Raw genomic sequence first — 11139 nt, forward strand, 5'->3', positions numbered from 1 at the left:
TGTTCCATTTCTTTGAAAAAAGTGGATGGTATTTTGATGGGGATTGCATTGAATGTGTAGATTGCTCTAGGTAGCATTGACATCTTCACAATATTTGTTCTTCCAATCCATGAGCATGGAACGTTTTTCCATTTCTTTGTGTCTTAATTACTCCTATATATTAATCTTTTCCTTTATAGTTGGTGCTTTTTGTGCCTGGTTTAGGAAATCCCTTTCTCTCCAAAGTCATAAAGATATTCTTCTATGTGTTTCTTTCATCATTTTAGAGTTTTTGAAGAAAAAAATTTTTTTTATAATCTAAGATGGTGCCAAAGGAGACTGAGATGCTTTTATGTTTATTGAAATGGGGTATGGGTTAAGAAAACTGAGAAACAGAGCTATAACCTCTGCCCATCCTGTGGCCTCTAGCTCAGGGCAATCTTATATTTGCTGTCATGTGGGTTGATTGATTATGGCCAGGCTCTGGGATGTTAAGACCCTAGACTCAGATTTTCCCTCACTGTCTTTGATCAACACTCCTCTTTCCTGCCTGTGACCCTGGGGCTTAGCTATGGTCATAGCTCCTTGCTCTGGCCCCCATTACTCTGCTCCAAGTACTGCTGCTAGTTCAAAGCCCTCCCTTGAGACTCAGAGGATGTGTAGGGGGAGGAAGGCGGAGAAACAGAAACAGCTGTTTTTCCTTCCTGAGACCATGACAATATCTGATTCTGCCAGACACCTGCCACAATGTAATGCCCTTGGCTAATTGGCTTTCCCTGCTGCTATCATGGGCTTCCTTTCCCCTAATCAGTGGTGATATTTGGAGCCCAGTCCATCTCTTGGGAGTTTCCCAGCTTTGGAATGTCAGTGTTCTGATCAGGAGCTAGGCTGGACAGGGGCAGCAGGTGGCTTGGAGATAGGAGTCCTCTGACCTTCCCACAGGAACTTTCCAGCACCTTCCCCATCTGGGGCCACTTTAGGATCTTCCTGGGCTTCTGGCATGACTTTTTAAGGCCCATCCATGTCCTATTAAGCATAACAAAATGTACCCCCATGACCCACTAGATACAATTAGATGTAATCATGTGAATTCAGAAGCAGTTGACTAGTTGCCTTAATATTATATTTTGTAGACATTTTAATTAAGAAGATTAATTTCAATTTTTGCAGATTCCTTTTTTTTAAAAAAGATTTTATTTATTTATTTGACAGAGAGAGTCACAGTGAGAGAGGGAACACAAGCAGGGGGAGTGGGAGAGGGAGAAGCAGGCCTCCTGCTGAGCAGGGAGCCTGATGTGGGCTCGATCCCAGGACCCTGGGATCATGACTTGAACTGAAGGCAGACGCTTAACCGACTGAGCCACCCAGGCGCCCCTGCAGCTTCCATTTTATATTCTGGGGTCAATATTGTTTTTAGGTCTAAAACATTTTTATGTGCACTTGAAATATTTGGAGCCTCTGGCCTCTGGTGTCCATTGGTAAAACTGCCCAACCCCTAGCTTTCCTTCATAAGACCAGATTTGCCAAGCCCACTACAGCCCACAAAATCCTCAAGCTTTTGCCAAGCACCCTCCTGTGTATTAAATCATGAACTGCTTCCATATCATTTTATATGTAACACTGGAGGATATTTGCAGAGATTCTTTGTCCTCTTGGTCGAATCAAGGAGTATTTGCTGGACCCCTTTCATCTATGTAAGATCTTGGAATGTGTTCTGAACCCTCTCCTACATATCAAATCATGAGCTATTTGCAGAATACCATCTTGTACACAATCATGGCGGGCATGCACGACCCCCTCCTCTGTGTGAAATCAAGAAATATTTACAGAATGCCCTCCTATCTGTAGCAGCACTAACTTCATATAGTTCCCTATGTTTAGGACCATGGAATATTTATAGAGCACCCTGTTCTAGGTGGAATCAGGGGAATAAACACTCTCCTCCATGTAGAATCATTAATTGTTTGCAGATCCCTCTCCAGAATCACCAACTGTTTGCAAAGCACATCGGGAAATCGAGGTAGATCTACATAGCCTTATTCTATCTATAGAATTACATAATATTTGTAGTCTCCTCCTAGGTATAAAATCCTAAAATGTTTACAGAGCACTCCCTGTATCTGGAATTTTAGGGTGTTTGAATAACTTTTCTTTCCTGTATATAGAATTATGAACTGTTTTTGAGGAACACCCTCATGTATATACAGAATCATGGAATGTTTGCAGAGCCTCTTCTTGTGGCTTGAATCTTATATGATTTACAGAACACCTGCCTCTACAAAATCGAGTGTTTGCAGAGCCTCTTTGCTTATCATCATGGAATGTCTGTAGAGCTTCTTTATCTATATAGACATAAGGAATGTTAGCTGAACCCCCTTCCTCTGTGTAGAATCATGGAATGTTGACTGAGCACGCTACAGTAGAGAATCATAGAATGTTACTAAGCATACTCCTCGCTATAAACTTGAGATGTTTACATCCCCACTTACACACTGGAAAGAAGAGATACAAAGGGTCAGGATCAGATCATGAAGGGTCTTAAAGGTCAAATGAAGATTAGGTTTTGTCCTATAAGCTACAGGGAGCTGCCAAAGTTTTTGATTAGTAAAGTGACATGACGAAAATTATGTTCTCTAAGCTTAATACAGTGAAGGAAGTACATGAGGTCAACTAAAGGGTAGTGGCTTAAGAATAATTTTTTAGGGCGCCTGGGTGGCTCAGTTGGTTAAGCGACTGCCTTCGGCTCAGGTCATGATCCTGGAGTCCCGGGATCGAGTCCTGCATCGGGCTCCCTGCTCGGCAGGGAGTCTGCTTCTCCCTCTGACCCTCCTCCCTCTCATGCTCTCTGTCTCTCATTCTCTCTGTCTCAAATAAATAAATAAATAAATAAATAAATCTTTAAAAAAAAAAAAAGAATAATTTTTTAAAACAGGGGCGCCTGGGTGACTCAGTCAGTTACACAGCTGCCTTTGGCTCGGGTCATGATCTCAGGGTCTGGGATATAGCCCCACATCCGGCTCCCTGCTCATCAGGGAGTCTGCTTCTTCCTCTGCCCCTCCCCTGCCATATGTTCTCTGTCTCTCTCTCAAATAAATAAATAAATAAATAATCTTTGAAACAAAGCAGAAATTAAAGTACTGCTTGATTTTACTAACTGCAATAATCTGTAGTAAATACTTTGATAAAATAAAGACTCATTCCCTAGTGCAGGGGTTAGCAAACTACAAGCCAGGGGCCAAATCTGGCCCACTACCTGTCTTTGAAAATAAACTTTAATTGGAATACAGCCACATTAGCTGTTGTACAATAGCAGAATTAAGTGGTTGTGACAGAGCCTTCAAAACCAAAAACATCTGGCCCTTTACAAAACAAGTTTGCTTTTCTGTGCTTTATGGGGAGAAGAAACACCTTGACATTTTTTTTTTAATATTTGGATTTTGGGGTATTTAAAATTTTTCCCACAGCAGACTCAGTTGAATTCATAAAGTTCCATTCATTCATTCATTCATTCACTCATTCATTCAAAGATCTACATTGTGCCAGGCCCGGATTTAGGCACTGGGGGGCAGAGGTAGAAAAAAAGACAGCACTTGCCCTCAAAGAAATGTGTAATCTAGCCAGAACTGTCATATAATTTATAAGAAACCAGCTGTGTGACGTTGGGCAAGTTCCTTAATCTTTCTAGATTTCAGTTTCCTCATCTGCAAATGAGGACAATGATAGTGCCTACCTCGAGATGTTTTTGTAAGGATTAAGTAAGTTACTGTGTACAAGGTTTTTAGAACAGTGCCTGACACTAAGTACGATTTAAGTGCTTCTTTAAATATGTACATACACTCGAACATAACGTCCTTGTGTACATATGTACATGTAAAACAGTGTGACTAGTGCTCTAATAGAGGTGTCTATAGTTACTCTACATAGGAGAGCTATACACTTGCGATGTGTGTATATTTCCGTATTTATGTTATACTTCAAAACAAAACAAAACAGGGGCGCCAGGTGCTCAGTCAGTTAAGCATCTGGCTCTTGATTTCAGCTCAGGTCATCTCAGGGTCATGCACTGGGTGTGGAGCCTGCTTAAGATTCTCTCCCTCCCCACTACCCCTCCCCCCTGCTCACTTGTTCTCTCTCCAAAACAAAACAAAACAGAAAAACCTCAGCACATACAAAACTGGGGGGTAAAATAATGGCCGCCAGGGCTAACTGGATTCAGGATTCAAATTATGTCATCAGGACTCAATTTCTCGTTGCTTGCATCAGTCTCTTTCCATATGCCAGCTTCATTCCCAGGTTCCACATGTTGATAAAATAGCTGCCATTGCTCCAACCTCACAACACTTCATATTTATGTTTAGCATGAAAGAGAAAGTTGGTTTCTCCAAATGCACACATTTACATATTTGGGAGTTGAGTCTCATTGGATCTGACCAGTCTGTCCAACCCCAAACCAACCACTATTACCAGAGGAATACAATGTTCTGACTGACCAGGCTGGCTCACATAACAAGTCTGAAGGTGGAAGTGGAGTCAGCAACCCCGGAGAACCACATAGAATGAAAGCAAAAGAAGGAAATTGGAGTTGTTGTGGAAGGTGAATGAATGTTAAGTGGCTTAAAAAGTTCAACAAATGCCTGGTACCTAGACATCATCCTCCTCATCCTCCTCATCATCATTTCTGTTAGCATTTATAAAAATGCCAGGCACATAGTTTGGTACTTGATAAATATTTGTTGAATGAGAAAATTACTTCTCAGGGCGCCTGGGTGGCTCAGTTGGTTGAATGTCTGACTCTTCATCTTGGCTCAGGTCTTGATCTCAGGGTCATAAGTTTAAGCTCCTCATTGGGGCTCCAGCATGGAGCCTACTTAAAAGCAAAACAAAACAAAAAAGCAAAAAAGCAAATTAGTTCTATCAGCTAATACTTCCCAGGAGCAGCCCTTATGCCTTAGGCCTTCCTATCCAGGATAGAAAGGACAGTGGCAGAATTTTTAAAAGGGATGTAAGTCAGTCTTTGACTGCAAAGACATAGCCCTCTATAGAATCAATGCTCTTGGAAGACTTTTGCTGGCTCTTTTATACCAGTTCCTCATATCTTTCTCTCTACAGAGGAGTTTCACTGCAGAAGGTCAGAGCCTTGGGAAAGTCAGATCAGAGCAACTGTGGGTGAGGCAGGAAGTCACAGGAACCCTCATTCACTGCTGCAGGAGTGTAAATGGGTACACCCATTTTGAAAACCAATTTGGAAATAGTTAATCAGAAGATGTGCAAACCCTATTGCTCAGCAAATCCACTCTCGTATGTATGTGCTCTGGAGAAACTCTTGTCCATATGCACAGGATATGTATAGAAGGGTGCTGTTACAGTTAATATCTCTGTATAACAAACCACTCCAAGCTTGGTGTGGAAACAGTAACTATTTTATTATGCTTATGGATGTGGAAAGGGCACAGTGGGGACAGCATGTCTGGGGCTTCAGCTGGGAAGACTGGAAGGTCTAGGGTGACTTCACAGCTAGGGGCTGGAATATGTTCTCTCTCATGTCTGGTGATTGACGCTGATTGTTGGCTGGGATCTTCACTGGGACCGTTGACCGGAGCATCTATCTATGGCCACTCCATGTGGCTTCCTCATAGCATGGTGGCTAAAGGTTCCAAAGGTGTGTGTCCCAACCAGCAAGTCAAAAGCTGTGTGGTGTCACTTCCACGTCTTTTTATCGGCTTATATGTGATTCACAATCCCACCCAGATTCAAAGAAAGGGGAATTAAAGGAAGTTCTAGAAGAGCACGGGGATGGGAAATATTGCTGAGACCATCTTTGGAGAATACACTCTGCCACAGATGCTCCCTGCAGCAGTGTTTGTATTGGGGCCACTGTCCCTTATCCAAATCCCTTGGGGTCAGATGTGTTTTAAAATTGTGAAAATCACAAAATTTTGAAAGGTTATACTGTACATACACTGAATATTTATATAACACCCGTTGAGAAGGATGGGTCGCTCTGTAAACAAAAATCTACGTATTTCCTCAGTGGAACATGTGAATATTCACAGTGAGATAAAGATTATAGACAGCTTTTTGTCTATCGAGGTCAAGTTTTGCCACTAAAGATGTTCAGGTCGGGTCAGGTCTTGTTGCCAAATAAATTATGAAAAAGCTTTCAGGTCTTAGGTTTTTTTGGAGTTTGAATTTTAGCTAAGGATTGCTGGACCAGTAATAGCAAAAAAGGAAACAACCTGAATAGATATCATCAGGGAAGAAGACTTAAAAAGTGTGGCCTAGTTATATGGCGAAATGCCATATAGCAGTGCAAATGAATAAAGTCAAGCTACCTGCTTCACTGTGAATATAACTTTATAAAAACAATGTCGAAAGAAACATGTTGCAGAAAAGTATATTCATGATCAGTTAGGATAAGCCAGATTGTGCCGTAGTAACAAATAGCCCCTGTATCTCTGAGGCTTAAAACAAAGTTTTATTTCTTGATCATGGTGGGGTTGGGGGAGTTTCCTCCTCACTCTGGACCTCAGCTGATGGGGCATCCGCTCTGCAGAACATTGAAGATTATTGTGGCAGAGGGAAAGGAGAGGCAAAGGATGCACTGACCCTGAAACCTGCTGGCAGGTAGGGATACCTGTCACTTCTGCACTGAACTTCAGTTGCCTCTGAAAGGGGCTGATAAACCACTGCGTGGCTGCAGGTTACCAGGGTGAGCCCCCCAGTCAATGCTCAGTCAACAGGAATTCCTGGCGCCGGAGGCACTCGGCGCCAGGGCTCCTTGGACCTGGAGGGCGGTCACATACATGTCAACGATCTTTATCTGCTCATGCCTCTGGGAGTTCAAACTGAGATAGTCATTGCTCTGTGATCTTATCATACTACTCGTGATTAGTGTTCCTGGATGGAGCAATGGCTTCCTCAGGGCGGGTTCCTGGAACCTTCTCCAGTAGAGTAGGAGAGGGTAGGAAGGGCATGGTATCACTTGTGACCTTTTACTTTAGGCTATGGGTCCTTTGCTTTATGTGTTTGATTTGGGCAAGCCTGTTAATTGGGTGCTGACAAGCACACATAAGGCCCAACTTGTGCTCTCTGGGATTTCTCCAGGGACTTCTCTTTCTTTAGGTCACTCCCCTCCTCCAAAACCTTCAAGGGCTCCATATGGCCCACAGGAAAAAGTATGAGAACAGCAACAGTGATTGAATACCTGCTGTGTGCCAGACACTTTATAGATACTATCTCAAATCCTCCTCATAGAAAACCCTGGAAGAAAGAACCAGATGTAGAAATGGAGGCTCAGAGAGGTGGAATGACTTGCCCAGATCACAGGGTGAGAACAAGGAAGAGGCAGGACTGGTTGGTCTCCAGATCTTTTTGACTCAGGGGCCCCTGCCCAGCCACAGGGTCAAGCTACCTCCAGCCTTGCCCCTTTTCTTCTCCTTGTCCTTGGGCTGACTGGCTGCTCCAGCCAGACAGGCCTCCTCTCACTGCCCCTTGAGCAAGCCTGTCTCAGCTCCCCTTCAAAGTCCATGTAGACTCTTACAAGATGCCTCCCCTGACTGCTGGCGTGAGAGTCCTGTCTATATCACCTTGTGGCACAGTTACCCACTCTCCTGTTGGTGCCACCACCGCACTCCAAGAACGTCCTCTTAGGCACCTGTGTACCCAGCATGCCCAGCATGCTCAGTGCACACCTGCTATTTCTTCGCCATTCCTCTAACAATTCCTGAGCACCTGCTGGGCGCCAGGCACTGTGCTAGATGCAAGGATGCCGCAGAAAATGAAACAAAATCCCCGACATCATGGAGCTTATACTCTGATATGGGAGACAGAAAATGAAAAAATAAACACATACATTTATAATATCATGTCAGAGATGAAAAGTACTATGAAGATTAAAAAAACAACAACAACAAGCCACGTAAGGGGAGAGTTCCGGAGTAGGGAGAAAGATATTTTAGAGGAAAGGTCTCTTAGAGGAGGTACCATTTAAGCAGAGATCAGAATGCAGTGAGCTTGTTTGACTGAGGGGCTGAATAGTAAATGAAGGATGAATGAATGGAAGCATGTCTGAGCTAGTTGGAAACCTAACATGAGATGAAAAGGTTAAATAAAACCCCAATCTTTTTCAATACCGCGTTATCTCAGATGGGACAGGAGAAGAGATTGGTCATCAGTACCTAGTCCAGTAGGTAGTAGGAAGGCTTCTCTGTCTCTTTTTACTCCTCCAGAGTGAGGAGGAAACTCCCCCAACCCCACCATGATCAAGAAATAAAACTTTGTTTTAAGCCTCAGAGATACAGGGGCTATTTGTTACTACGGCACAATCTGGCTTATCCTAACTGATCATGAATATACTTTTCTGCAACATGTTTCTTTCGACATTGTTTTTATAAAGCTATATTCACAGTGAAGCAGGTAGCTTGACTTTATTCATTTCTAGACTCAGCAGAATTCCTTGCCCACCTAGGCGAGGGTGGAGGTGGATGGTGAGGGAAACCAGTTGTAGAGGACATTTGTTTTGAGTCGGCTGGATCTCCACCACCCCCTTCCTAATTGGAGCCCGTTTTGTGTCCTCCAGAGGGGCCAGACCCTCTTTTTCCTTGCGTGGTCAGAAATGCACAAGTCCCTGAGATATTTCCAGAACCCCCCACCCCCTTAAACACTGAGGAAATCAGTCCTAAGAGTGCCATTTTACAGATGGGGAACGACGGAGTGCTGGATTCCAAAAGAGGCATTCAAAGCCAGGTCAGCCTACTCACAAGGACAGAGGCACCTCTTCCTTTGGCTTCCAGAGCACTCAGCCTCCTGGCTTTGCCTCCTGCCTCTCCGTCTGCTTGGCAGACTCACACTTTCCTACTACTCTGCCATTCAAAGCCTTGGCTGCAAGCTCTCCCTCTCTTCCTTAGAACCAGGGCCCACAGATGGTATCGGGGTGTGGTTTTCCTTTGCATTTTCCAGAAGATTTAAGCACCTTTTCATATGCTTATTGGCCATTTAGATACCTTCTTTTATGAACTGCCTGGTCAAGTCTTTTTTTTTTTTTTTTTTTCTTTCCTTCTTTGGTTGTCAGTCTTGTCTCTGTAAGTTGGTGGGTTTTTAAAAAATTCTGTCTGAGTTCTTTATAAGTTATGTATTTCTATTTCTTTCTTTCTTTTTTTTTTTAATGTGCTGCCTGTCATTTTCCTTACTGGTGCCTTTTGATGACGAGAAATTCTTATCTTAATGCAGCCCATTTTATCAAAATTTTCCCCTCTGTTTGGTGTTTGTGTCCTCTGATAAATCTCTGCCCACCCCAAGGACATGAAGATATTCTTCTTTGCTTTCATCTAAAAGCTTTTTTGTGATCGTTCACATTTAGATTTACAATCCATCTTGAATTGATTTTGTGGATAGTGTAAGGTAGGAGTGAAGAGTCCTCTTTTTCCCCAAGTGGAAATCCAACTCATCCAGCGCTAGTTCAGTTAACAAAACATTGCATGGTGGTATACGGCTGTTCACTGTATCATTCTCTCAACCTCCCTATAGGTTTAAAAATGTTTTAATAAAATGTTGGGAGAAATGATGAAAAAAGGTACAGACGCGGTTGTAGGTAAATAAATACTATGGCAATCATTCCAAATGTAATGTATAAGCTTTGATTTGATACTGTTGAGAAAAACAGCTATAAAAGACATCCTTTAAGCAATTGGGGAAATTTAGGAATGCCCTGGCTGTTACAGCATATTACAGTGTGATATTATTGTGGTTAATGTAAGAGAATGTAATTTTTCTTAGGATTTTTGCTGAAGGATTTCTGCATGAAGTACCACCAGTAAGGCAGCGACTTACTTTTAAATAATTTGAGGTTTTGTGGCTCAGGCGTTAAGCGTCTGCCCTCAGCTCAGGTCACGATCCCAGGGTCCTGGGATGGAGCCCCGCATCGGGCTCCCTGCTCGGCGGGAAGCCTGCTTCTCCCTCTCCCACTCCCCCTGCTTGTGTTCCCTCTCTCGCAGTGTCTCTCTCTGTCAAATAAATAAAATAAAATCTTTTAAAATAAATAAATAAATAAATAATTTGAGGTGTGTGTGTGGGGGGGGGATCTGGACTTATGAATATAGAAAGATAAATCTGGAAAAATGGTAACAATCGATGAATCCAGGTGGAGAGTGCATAAGTGCTCCTTGTACTATTCTTTCAACTTTTCTGTATGTTTGGAAAATGTTTATTACAGACATGGTAGGGGAGGCGCCATGGTGTGCGCCCAACAAAAAGTAGCTGCAGGTCATATTATTCCAGCTAGTTTGACATTTCTGGTCTAGGGCCTCAGCTCAGCTATCTCACTTACTCCAAATCATCTGCCTGCGGCTATGGGCAACACTGGGTCCATTTTACAGACAATGAATAGAATCTGAGGGGTAAGTGACTTAGCCTAAGGTCACACAGCCAGCTGAGACCAAGCCAAGATTTGAACCCGAATCTGAGTCAAAATTCTCTGCTTTTCTTTTTTGTTGTTTATGTTTCTTCTGCCCCATCCTGTTTCCCAAGGGTGTTGGTCAGGTGAGAGCTACGTGCATTTACCGTGTGCCTGGCTTTGCTTGTTATTACTCAAATCCTCACAACAACCCCATGCAGTTATTACTAATAATATCCCCCATTTTACTGAGAGGCACAGATAGGTTAAGTACCTTGCCTAAAGTCACTCAGCTAAGAATGGAAGAGGTAAGAGTCAGGGAACCTAGATAGTCTGGCTCTAGAGCCCTCACTTGAAGGGTTAAACACTAAAATAGAAAGTAGGAAACACTTTAGGAATAGAAAGCAGGATTATTGTTGGTTCCCAAAGAATCCTGCCGAGTCGTCTCTCCTCCTGACTGCTTCTGCCAAGACAGCCCTTCCAGGTTGAGATGTGTCTACACAGGGAACACTTTCCTCCCCAATTCAGCTGGCAGCTTCTCGAAACTGGGGCTGGTTCTTCTAGGCTTCACCGTGAGTCTACGAGTCTGCGGTGATTGCCTAGGGTCTCTGGAGGTCTTTTGGCCTGAGGCTGATCTTAAAGCGTTGTTTTGGTTGCTGTCGCACACTATCCTATTGAGTAGGATACCAGTATGCCTGCAGGATGAGAATTAGGAGCAGGAGGGAATGCTGAGGTAAGTTACCACCTAGTAGTCACAGGTTGGCCGTGGG

This window comes from Leptonychotes weddellii, chromosome 10, assembly GCF_054177405.1.
Source record: "Leptonychotes weddellii isolate Sample4059 chromosome 10, ASM5417740v2, whole genome shotgun sequence".
Taxonomy (NCBI): domain Eukaryota; kingdom Metazoa; phylum Chordata; class Mammalia; order Carnivora; family Phocidae; genus Leptonychotes; species Leptonychotes weddellii.